This window comes from Pteropus alecto, unplaced genomic scaffold (genome assembly GCF_000325575.1).
Source record: "Pteropus alecto unplaced genomic scaffold, ASM32557v1 scaffold81, whole genome shotgun sequence".
In the NCBI taxonomy this organism is placed as follows: Eukaryota; Metazoa; Chordata; class Mammalia; order Chiroptera; family Pteropodidae; genus Pteropus; species Pteropus alecto.
In genome coordinates, this window is record NW_006433378.1 from 12234973 (window position 1) to 12245768 (window position 10796).

The 10796-nt window shown below is 33.5% G+C and overlaps 1 pseudogene; it reads left to right on the top strand.

The window, feature by feature from the left end:
* Positions 1–2883: 2883 nt before the first annotated feature.
* LOC112476880 lies at positions 2884–2999 on the top strand (annotated as a pseudogene).
* The last annotated feature ends 7797 nt before the right edge of the window (positions 3000–10796 follow it).

Below are 10796 nucleotides of genomic sequence, written 5' to 3' on the forward strand. Positions count from 1 at the left end.
CGGAACTTCGGATGATCACTGGAGTAAGAGTAAGTCAAAGTTTCCAAAGTGCTCAAATCATTTGAGGTCATCAATTTGGGTCCAGTAATAAATAAAAATAGAAAGGGAGCAGATTGTCTAAGAGCTTAGAGCATGAATCTTATGTTAGATAATTTAAATTTTAGTAGAAAAGTAGGATCCATCCATGACTGTGGAGAAAAAGGAGAATGCTTAATGCAAACCACTCACACACACCACGTCTTTCTTAAGTAGTCACCCAGTTCCCTACGGGGACTTTTGAATGAGAACCTTGGGAAAAAGACCAGGATAGAAACTGTATCAGTAGACAGTAAGTGGGTTTCATTTAAGGCTGTTAACTGAAATTCTATGAAATGGCTGTTACCTTTGGAGGTGTTGGCTTAAAACAGAAAGGAGGTTTAGCAAGCACTGTGAATAGTATTGACAGGGAGGAAAACAAGAAGAAGATGTGTTTAAAGAAAATGTGATATAATAGATCCTTAATACATATAAAACTCTTCTGAATGTTTAAATTTAGAGGATAATATCAAATGAGAATTTAATGCCAACCTACATTATGAGTGTTTTATGTATGTTATCTCAATTAATTATTCTTTATTATGCATTAAGAAATAGATATTATTATTATTATTCCCATATTATAATATGGTATGTGAGATAGAGGAATGAGTTAACTTGGCCAAAGTAATTAAAAAAAAAGATTATAAGTGGAGTGGACTTATCAGTGGAGTCAGACATCTTATGGTTTCTTTTTTCTTTGGAGAATCCGTAGACAACCACTGTCCTGTATTGTCTCCTCATTTATTGCAAAAGCCTCTTTCTATGCCTGTAATAAGAGTTGATATCATCTGCAGAACATTAAAAGGGACTTAATAAGTGCTTGTTTATGAATGTTTTATTTCCTTTGATGAGGAGACAACATAAATATGTGGAAGTGGTTAACAGCTAAATATTGATATATCATTATAATATTATCAGAGCCAATCACAAGAAGCAAAAATAATAATATGACTTCTTTGGTATTTATCCAGAGGTCTAATGATTCTTTATGTTTATTTATTATATTTATGTTTATTTTCCATTATAAGATTTAAAATGCAACAATAGTGCTACAGTAATGGCTCTGTCCAGCCATGCTGCTAGAACTCTCCCTGCACATCCCATCCATTTTACTTACCAAACAATAAGCAGTTGTGTAATGCATGGAGGCACCTGGCCTACAAAATTATTATCATTTACTTCCTGGATGACCAATTCTGGTATGGTAATTAGAAAAGAAAAAGGTCAAAAGAAAATCCATTTATTGTGGGCTTATTTGCACTTTGTAAAATGATTTAGACAGTATTTATCCTTTGAATACATACATAAACTCAGTCATGCTAAACTGTTTATTTTTGTAAATTATATCTGCAAGTGAACATGTATTAAATTAAATAATGAATGGACTTAAATCTGTGAAATGAGAGGCTATCATTAGAAAATAACCTCCTATTACTCAATGTTTTCCTAGTTGACTAACTCAATTTTAAACTAAAACTTTCATAATTTTAGAAAGACCCAGAAAGTGCTATTCTATTTCCCCTCCACAGAACACATATAGAGAATAGTTGGAATATGTATATGGAGTAAATAATTAAAGCAACTCATGATTCTTTCAGTGTTTGTCATGGAAGTTAAGCTTCTCATGAATCTATTTTGTAACTAGAATTATTGAAATTCCTTAAGACTAGCTGGAATCCTAAAACAAAAGAAAGATTATTTTAGCAAAACAGAAATTGAGACCATTAGCAACATAAAAGTTAAGGACAAATTCACTATATAAAATTCATAAGCTTTATTTAGTTTAACTATTAAATAAGTTAATTTAAAAACATATTTGTAAAGTTGTAGTTTAGGTGACAACAATGTGGTTCTTTAAACAACTTTAATTTTAGACACAATGGTGAGTAAATATATCCTGTGTCGTTAGCTTTGTGTAATATTTTTTAAATTTATCTCAAGATGAGTAACATATGAAATGTGTTTTCTTCAAAAATTTATTTGTACATGGATTAATTTTACAATAAAACCTTATTATGTGCCTTAAAAAACAAAATTTGTATATCACATGTAATGCTAATTACATGTGTCAACCTTGCTAGACTATAGTACTCAGTTATTTAATCAACCACTAAATCTAGGTTGATGTGAAGGCATTTTGTGAATCTGATGTTAAAGAACAGAAAATATATACTGGTCTCTGCCCCCAGTTCATAGCACAGAGCTTCTGAAACCCTTGTAATTTTCTAAGTGATAAGAGCTCTCGGAACACCTTTTATTCTAATATTTGGTCTTTAATCCCGGTTCCTGACGCAAGGCTTCTGAAATTATTATACTTTTTTGGGTGATAGGATTGTCTTTTGTTCTAATGTTGTGACTTTGGTTGGACTCCTACATGGCTTTCAGATGGGGGTTAGTCACTAGAAATATCAAGCCATGATTAGAAGCTTAGAATTTTTAGCCAGGCTTTCTATTCCCTTGAGTAGGGAAAAGGGCTAAAAATGGAGTTAATGATAATCATGCTTACATGATGAAGCCTTCACAAAAATCACCAAAGTGTGAGGTTTGGGGAGATCCAGGTTGATGAACACTCCTGAATACCAGGAGGGTGACACACTCCAATTCCTCAGGGACAGAGGCCCCTGAGCTCAAAAAACTCCCAGAACTTGTCCTATGTATCTCCTCATTTAGCCATTCATCTGTATTCTTTATAATTTCCTTTAATAAACAGATAAATAGGACGTGGTTCCATAGTGTAGCAGTTAGCACGTCTGCTTTACACGCAGAAGATCCTGGGTTTGTGCCCCACTGGAGCCATGGTCCATGGTCTATGGCCATGCCACACTGAACAAGCCCAATGTCTGATCTCGGAAGCTAAGCAGGGTCGGGCCTGGTTAGTACTTGGATGGGAGACCACCTAGGAAGACCAGGTGCTGTAGGCGTAAATAATAATAAATAATATAAAATAATAATAATAAACAGGTAAATAAATGTAAGTGTCTCTCTGAGTTTTGTGAGCAGCCCTAGCAAATTAATCAAACCTGAGGAGGAAGTGGTGGGAACCTCAGATTTATAGCCAATTGGTCAGAAGCACAGGTGATAATCTGAACTTGAACTGGCATTTCAAGTGGGTGGGAGCAGTCTTGATGGACTGAGTCCTTACCCTGTGGGATCTGATGCTATCTCTAGGTCGATAGTGTCAGAATTGAGTTAACTTGAAGGACACCCAGCTGGTGTCACAGGGAGTTGCTTGGTGGAGTAAAACTCTCATACCTCCAATATCAGAAGTACTGTGAATGTGATAGTAGTATGAGAATAAAGAAACATAGGAGGAAGGCTGGGTTTTACCCAAAAATGTGTGGTTAACACAATCAGTTGACTTTAAGTAAAAGAGGTTAATCTCCACAATATGAGTAAGCTTCATCCAACCAGTTAAAGGCCTTAAGAACAAGAAATGAGGTTTCCCAGAGAAGAAAACATTCTACCTCAAGACTGTACCACCGATTCCCGCATGAATTTCCAGGCTGCTGACCTGCCCTACAGATTTTAAACTTGCCAGCCTCTATGTGAGCCAATTCCTTAAATTAAATTGCTGTTTAAATATCCATGTTTACATCCATATGCATATTTATATTCAAGTCTAAATTTATCTAAATCTATATCTTCATATCTTATTGGTTCTGTTTCTCTGGAGGACGTTGACTGGTACAGACTTGGGTGTCAAGAATTGGAGTGCTGCTATAACAAATACTTAAATTACATAAATGATATGAAATTTGTTGTTGGATAATGGGTAAAGGCTGGAAGTTTTGAGGTGCATAATAAAAAGACTCAATTGCCTTGAAGAGACTATTGATAGAAATATGGATGTTAAAGGCCATCCTGGTGAGAGCTCAGAACTCAGAAAGAAGTGAGAACAGTTGTAGAAAAAGCTTCAAGTCTTCAAGAATACATATATCATCAAGGACAGAATGTTGGTAGAAATATAAATGTTAAAGTTGCTTCTGGTAAGACTTCACATGGAAATGAGAAGCATGTTAATAGATATTGAAGGAAAGTGACCCTCGTTAATAAGTAGCAGAAAAAAATTACTAAATTGTGTTCTAGTGTTGAGTGGAAAGTAGAACTTGTAAGCGTTCAGCCTGGATGTTTAGTGGAGATTTCTGAACAAAGTATGGATGATGTGACTTTGTTTCCCCTTGTTGTTTATAGTAAAATGTAAGAGGAAAGTGAGAAATTGAGGAAGAAACAGTCAAGTAAAAAGGAACAAGAACTTCATGATTTGGAAAATTCTCAATTTAAAATGTTATATTGAAAAACAACATAAAACAGAAAACTGCTAATTTGAACTGAAAGCAACAGAAATAGAATAAAATGAAAGAAAGTTGTTGGACTTCTGGGGTTCTATAAGCAGAAAATGAGATGATAGAGTTACTTGGCTGTGAACATGCATTATTCTTAAAAAAAAAGAGAAGGATGACTCAAAGAAGATGAGATTTTAGATTTAGAATTAACACTAGCAAAAGGCTAAGATTTTGAGGGATGAGTGAATGTAATTTGCCTGTGGGACAGACATGAATTCTGGGGAGGACGCCGAGAGTGAATTGTACTGGGTTAAATAGTGTTCCTACATATTTAATAGGGTCTCTCAAAATTTATGTCCACCTGAAACTGCAGAATGTGTACGTTTTTGGAAATAGGGTCTTTGCAGTAGTAATTACTTAAGATGAGGCCATGCTGAATAGAATGGGCCCTAAATTCAACTAATCGGAGACCTTATAAGAAGGAGAAGCTTTGGAAACACACAGACAAGAAAGAAAGCCACGTGAGGATAAAGGTAGACTGAAATGACTCATAAGCTATGGATGCCAAGGATTGCAGGAAACCAGCAGAAGAAAGAAGAGAGGCATGAGACAGATTCTCCATCTGAGCCTCCACAGGGAACCATCACTACAGACATATCGATTTCAACTTCTGGCCTCTTGAACTATGAGAGAGTAGATTTTTGTTGTTTTAAGCATCCTAGTTGGTGGTATTTTGTTGCAACAGCATAGGAAACTAATGGATCATGTAATAAAATTTAGTTTAAGATCATGATCAATAAATTTATGATATGTTGTTTTCTTAGATAAAAGAAGGTAAAATTAAATTTCTTATACTTGCTAATTCATGTACCTCAAGAATAATAGAATACATGAAAAAAGTTAATATTCTTGGTTTTGTGCATTTAATGAAGAAATATGTTTTAAATAATAAAACAGTGGTAAGTGACCATGCCAACTTATTGCATTTTGATGAAAGATCTGTTTATTTTAAATAGAAATAATTCAACATGTCTTTAACCATTATTTTCCTGTAAACTGATCTGTAAATTTCCTGTAAATTGATCCTATAATCAATCTTTTAATATGTATTTCTTTTATTAAATCTATAAAATCTAAATATATTTGTAGAAATAAGGCTTAGAGCTTAGCAATTTGCTGGAGGCACGGATGTCAAATGGAATACTATTTAAATGAATTATCATGGGAAATTTAAACTGTATTAAAAAACAGAAATTAAGTTTGGCAATAAACTAATCATTAATTAGAGCAGCTATTATACTAGTAATAGAAAAGTTACTGATATCAGAATGTAATACATTCAATAGAATGTAAAGTCCCATTAGTATTTTGAGAACTAAAGAAGCACTGAGGTCGTGTTTTCTATTAAAATGAATAAAACTTATTAAAAATATAATTCAAAAATATTTTGCATTTGTCTCTGGGTAAGGAAAAAAAGACTCATTTCATTATCAAATTTTCTTTTTATCTTTTCCAATTACCCTGAAGCATTAACGAAATGCATCTTCCTGCTTTTAATTAAAGTTACACATGATCAGCTTTAACTGGTAAGCAAAAATAAACCTTTATAACTTTTATGTTATTTAGTGTCTACAAATATTCAAAGTCTCTAAAATATTTTGTTGCTGATAAGAAACTATAAAAATAAATTAGAGCAATATATAAAGTGATCTATAATCATTTTTTCTAAATGTAGATGTAGGAACTAAATTTAACTTGCCATAATTTTACCGAGTATAGTAATTTAATATTTTAAATTTTTGATGTATCTTTTTCTAAAAGAAGTGTCTTATTTTGACTTTAAACATTAATTTTATGTTGTAGTTTTTTTTCTTAGGATGCAGAGTTTACCTTTATTTTCCCTATTGAGAAAAGACTAACTTATTAACCACTTATTATATATTGGGCACTCTATTATATCCAGATAAATTAATATAAAACTTTCCTCGAAAGATGAATATAAAAGATAAGTCATGTCTGTGCTATATTATTGAGATAAATAAAAGTATAGTAGAATGTATTGGAAGTTAAGAAGAGTTAAAATGTACCAGGTGAATCAGAGATGTTCACATAAGCAGACACTGAAATTAAAATATTTGAGATCAGAAGCATGGAACTCAAGTGTTGACTACTGCCATAATCTAAATAAGAGATGATGGTGGTTTTGATCACAGAAGGTGATGAAAACTACTTTGATGTATTATGTATTCTGTGGGTTGAATTAATAGAAAATGCTGATAAAACACATATGGATTTGAGTAAAAGAGAATCAACGATGACTCTTTTTTTTTTTCTTTTGGCTCTATAATATGTTGTCTTTTACTAAAATTGAAAAGATTTTGAGTGAAATGTGTTTTAAAAGAATCAGAAATTTCTTTTGTAAATATTAAGCTTGAAATGTTTATTAGTCATGTAAGTTGAGACAGCGAGTAGGCAGTAGTTTTATGTGTCCGAATCCATGGGAAATTTAAATTTGGGAGTCATCAGTCTTTAAATAATATTTAAAGCCATGGGATTAAATGAGATCACCAAGGGAGCTATTCTAGATAAGAATATCCCTACCTGGGTAATATTGATATAGCAGGCAGGATAATTATTTTTTTGGATGGCTGTCCTGTGCTTTGTAAGATGTTTACCAGCATCCCTGGCCTCTACTCAATATGTCAGCAGCAACTGCTAGTTAAGGCAAACTAAAATGTCACCAGATATTGCCAAATGTCCCTGGGAGCACAATTATCTCCAATTAAAAAAAAATCACTGCTCTCGATTAAAAAAGAGAAAAAGAAAGAAAAATACAGAGCTAACTTTTTGTATGCTCTAATGTTTAGAGGTTATAGAGAACTGGAGAAACCATCAAAGTATCGGCAGAGTGTCCACAGAAGGAAACAAAATGCCATGCAAGAACAGTGTTCTGATAGCCAAGTAAAGAATTTGCCATAAGAAGGAGAAATAAAATGTGTCTAAAGCTGTGGTTTGGTTAAATAATAGCTGAGATAAGTCTTGACCATTTTAATAACAGAAATAGAATAAAATGAAAGAGAAGACTGGAAATCTTATCAAGAACACTTTGGTGTAATAATATGAGAATATGGATATTTATAGTATACCAAATTACACCCCACAAATTACATGAAAATTGTAGAATCAAAAAAAAGCAAATTGCAATGCAGAGATCGGACACAGTTAAATCCATCAGTTAATCTTGGAATCATTTAAAATGGAGCAAGTGGATTGCATGTTCCCATGATCTGATGAAATGTGAAGTATACATTGTCGCATACAAAGTATTGTATAATATTCTAGCTATAAAGTTGAACCCAAATTTAATCAAACCTCTACATGTAACTTACAACTTACAGAAATAATAAAACTAAAGGAATAAGCTAAATGACTACACAACAAAATAATTAGAGATTTTGGAAAATTGGGCATTCTACAGGGCATTTGACATCAGCTTCATTTATGATATGAGTGGGTATAAAGGGCAGAGATTTTACTGAAGAATAAAATAGGCTTAAGAGATATAAAAATGCAATCCATAGACCTTGTTGGATCCTGACTTTTTAGTAAACCAAGTGTAAAACAATGAAACAATCAGAAAGATATGAGTATAAAGTGAATATGAATGACATAAAGAGTTAATGTTATTTTGTCAGATGACAATACATTGTCACAGAATCTGGAATATTTAGGATGTGCAATAAAGAGTTTGCTTCCATTTTTGGATGTTTGACTGCTAACATCTGTAAAGCCTCACCACTTTCATGCTCCCTTGTGCCTCACTTCCAGGAAAGCTGATAAGAAAATTAGAATGGGAGATTCAAAACATGAACATTCTTAGGGACCTATCACAGTACTCCTTCCCCAATCATTGTCTGTAGTCCAAGCTAATCTCTCTTTTTTACCCTCTCAATCTGCTTTTCAGACCAGCTTGGGAAGTGTACCATCTTCCCCAAACACCTTAGTTTTGTAATTAATGAACTTTTTCATACACTTTTGGTGTGCATGTGCGTGTGTGTGTGTGTGTGTGTCTTGTCATTGGTCTTAAAATCTGAACTGAATTCTATATGGGGGTCCATCCTGCTTTTCAGAGAGCCTACAACAGAATGCAATGCTATGATTTCTAAAATTTATTATAATATACACTGAAAGAAAAACAAGGAAAGAAGGAAGGAAGGGAAGGAGGGAGGAAGGGAGGGAGGGAGGGAGGGAGGGAGAGAGGGAGGGATGGAGGGGAAATGGAAGAAAAGAAGACAGGCAATAAAAAGAGATAAAATTTAAGAGTTGCAACTTGTTGCTAATGTATTCCAATTTCACTATTCTCTTCTTTCTCAATTTTGTCCCAGTCCGCAGAGGAAGTTTAAGTAATATCAATGTGATTGTTAAAAAATGTATTATTTACTGTTCTTCTTCAGTATCTTGACAGACTTTATTCTCTGGCATTACCTACTTTTTCTTTTGAGGCTAGTTTCTGTTTTCATTACAAGTACTAGGTGTGTCTCTGCATGTACTGTTCTGCCCTTGTTACCCTCTGTTTCAAAGTTGGAATGCTCTAAACTTTAATAAATCACAGATTTATTCCAATGCCCAGGCCCTTTAAGCACACCCCTGACCTAATCTCTTTCCTAATTAATGGCTGTTAATTCCTACAGGGCATAAGCAGGCTCTACGCTTCCTATCTATGGAGCCACACAAATTTTTTCTCTTAACTCAGTCAGATTCCTTAGGTTACTGTGAAAGATTCTGCAAGATATTCTGTTCCCAGAGTTATCATCAAGGGAGTTGGAATAATCCCACTTTACACTAGAATGTCCATATTTATGTCCACAACAGCAATGAAGGGTTAAGAGTCATTCGCCACTCTCTCGATCCATCATTTCCCCTCTCTCTGGGCTCCAATCCAAGTCGAGAAAGGGTTGTAAAAGCTTTTCCCAGAATGTTGGGATGCTGAGTCTTATTCTATGCTTTAAGATAGAACTCTGTGTTCTGAGTTTAACAAACTTTGGTTCTTGCCTCCACAAACCCCAACAAAGCCATTGTAAATAAGAACTTCAGCTTTCAAAACTATTCCTGCCAGAGATAATTTAAAAAGTGAGCCTGGACACTGCTTCTTTTATTCTCTGCCAAAGGGCTCTCTCTTACTTCTCTTCCCAAACCATGTAGATGACCACATAGACAGAAACAGATGCCTCTGTCTACATAGTTTCAGGTTGCAAGGTAGCAAGAATTACCACAAATTAAAAATACATTGGGTTTTAGTCCAAAATCTATTCTGTGACACATACTTCTAGGCAATCACATTTTCTAGCTACATTAACAAATTCTAGATGTTCACCAGTGTTGACATTATTCATGTAAAGAGGCTTGTAATTCATTGCAAGTGTGCCTTGTAAAAGGATCATTTACTATATTTATTTATTTACTTTGTTTAAGAGACATTTAGGTAGTACCTGCTATTTACATATAATTTAAAAAATTAAAAGCTAAAAAATTAAATGAAACACTTTTTTTTCCCTTCAAGGAACTCACAATTGAGAGGGAAAATAATTTAATGGGTAGATATTTATAAAGAAATATAGAAACAGACATGTCATGTACATAGAATTTTATGGGAATATTGAATATTTGTATGTAATCTAGTCTACAGGTGTTAAGAGGATCTTGACCTTGCATTTTCAAAATATCATCCAGTTGAACAGAGAATAGTCAATCCAGGTTAAAGGTTTACTGTAATTAGTGGTGGGTAAAACCATAAAAGAATGAAAGTCAGAAAACATGTACAGAATAATGAGAAGTGAACTGAGGTTTGAGAGAGACCAGCAACTAGGAATTTAAAAGAGGAATAGGAGTCTTGTAGGAAATCAAGAGAGTGTCAGAGAATTTGAATATAAAATGTGTGGATCAGGAGAGTAAAGAGAGAAGATCATTTCAATCAATGCTCAAGCAATGTTCAAGCAATTAAACGTAAATTGCTATAGGTGTCATTACTGACTCCCATAGTAAATTATGTTCTTCTTTTATGCTATTGCATTACAGTTATCACAATGACAGTTTTTTGGTAATAACTTGTAAAGTGTTTGTACTCCCTACTAGAAAAAAATTTTCTGTGGGCAGCGACTAAGTTTTACCTTTTGTAGTACTTTTTTGTAGTACAGTACTTTTCACTAAGATATTTAAATACACTTATTCAACAGTACTTTTCACTAAGATATTTAAATACATTTGTTCAACTAAAGAAAGACCAAGATGAAATAAATAGATTCAAATGCATAAAAAAATCTAAGATAATAAGTTGAAAAGTAGATTTACTGTGGGTGAACATTGGTATATTAATAACATTTTTAGCAACGTGATGGCAGTTGGCTCTTGAATGGAGGGTTTGAAGCATTAATGGGA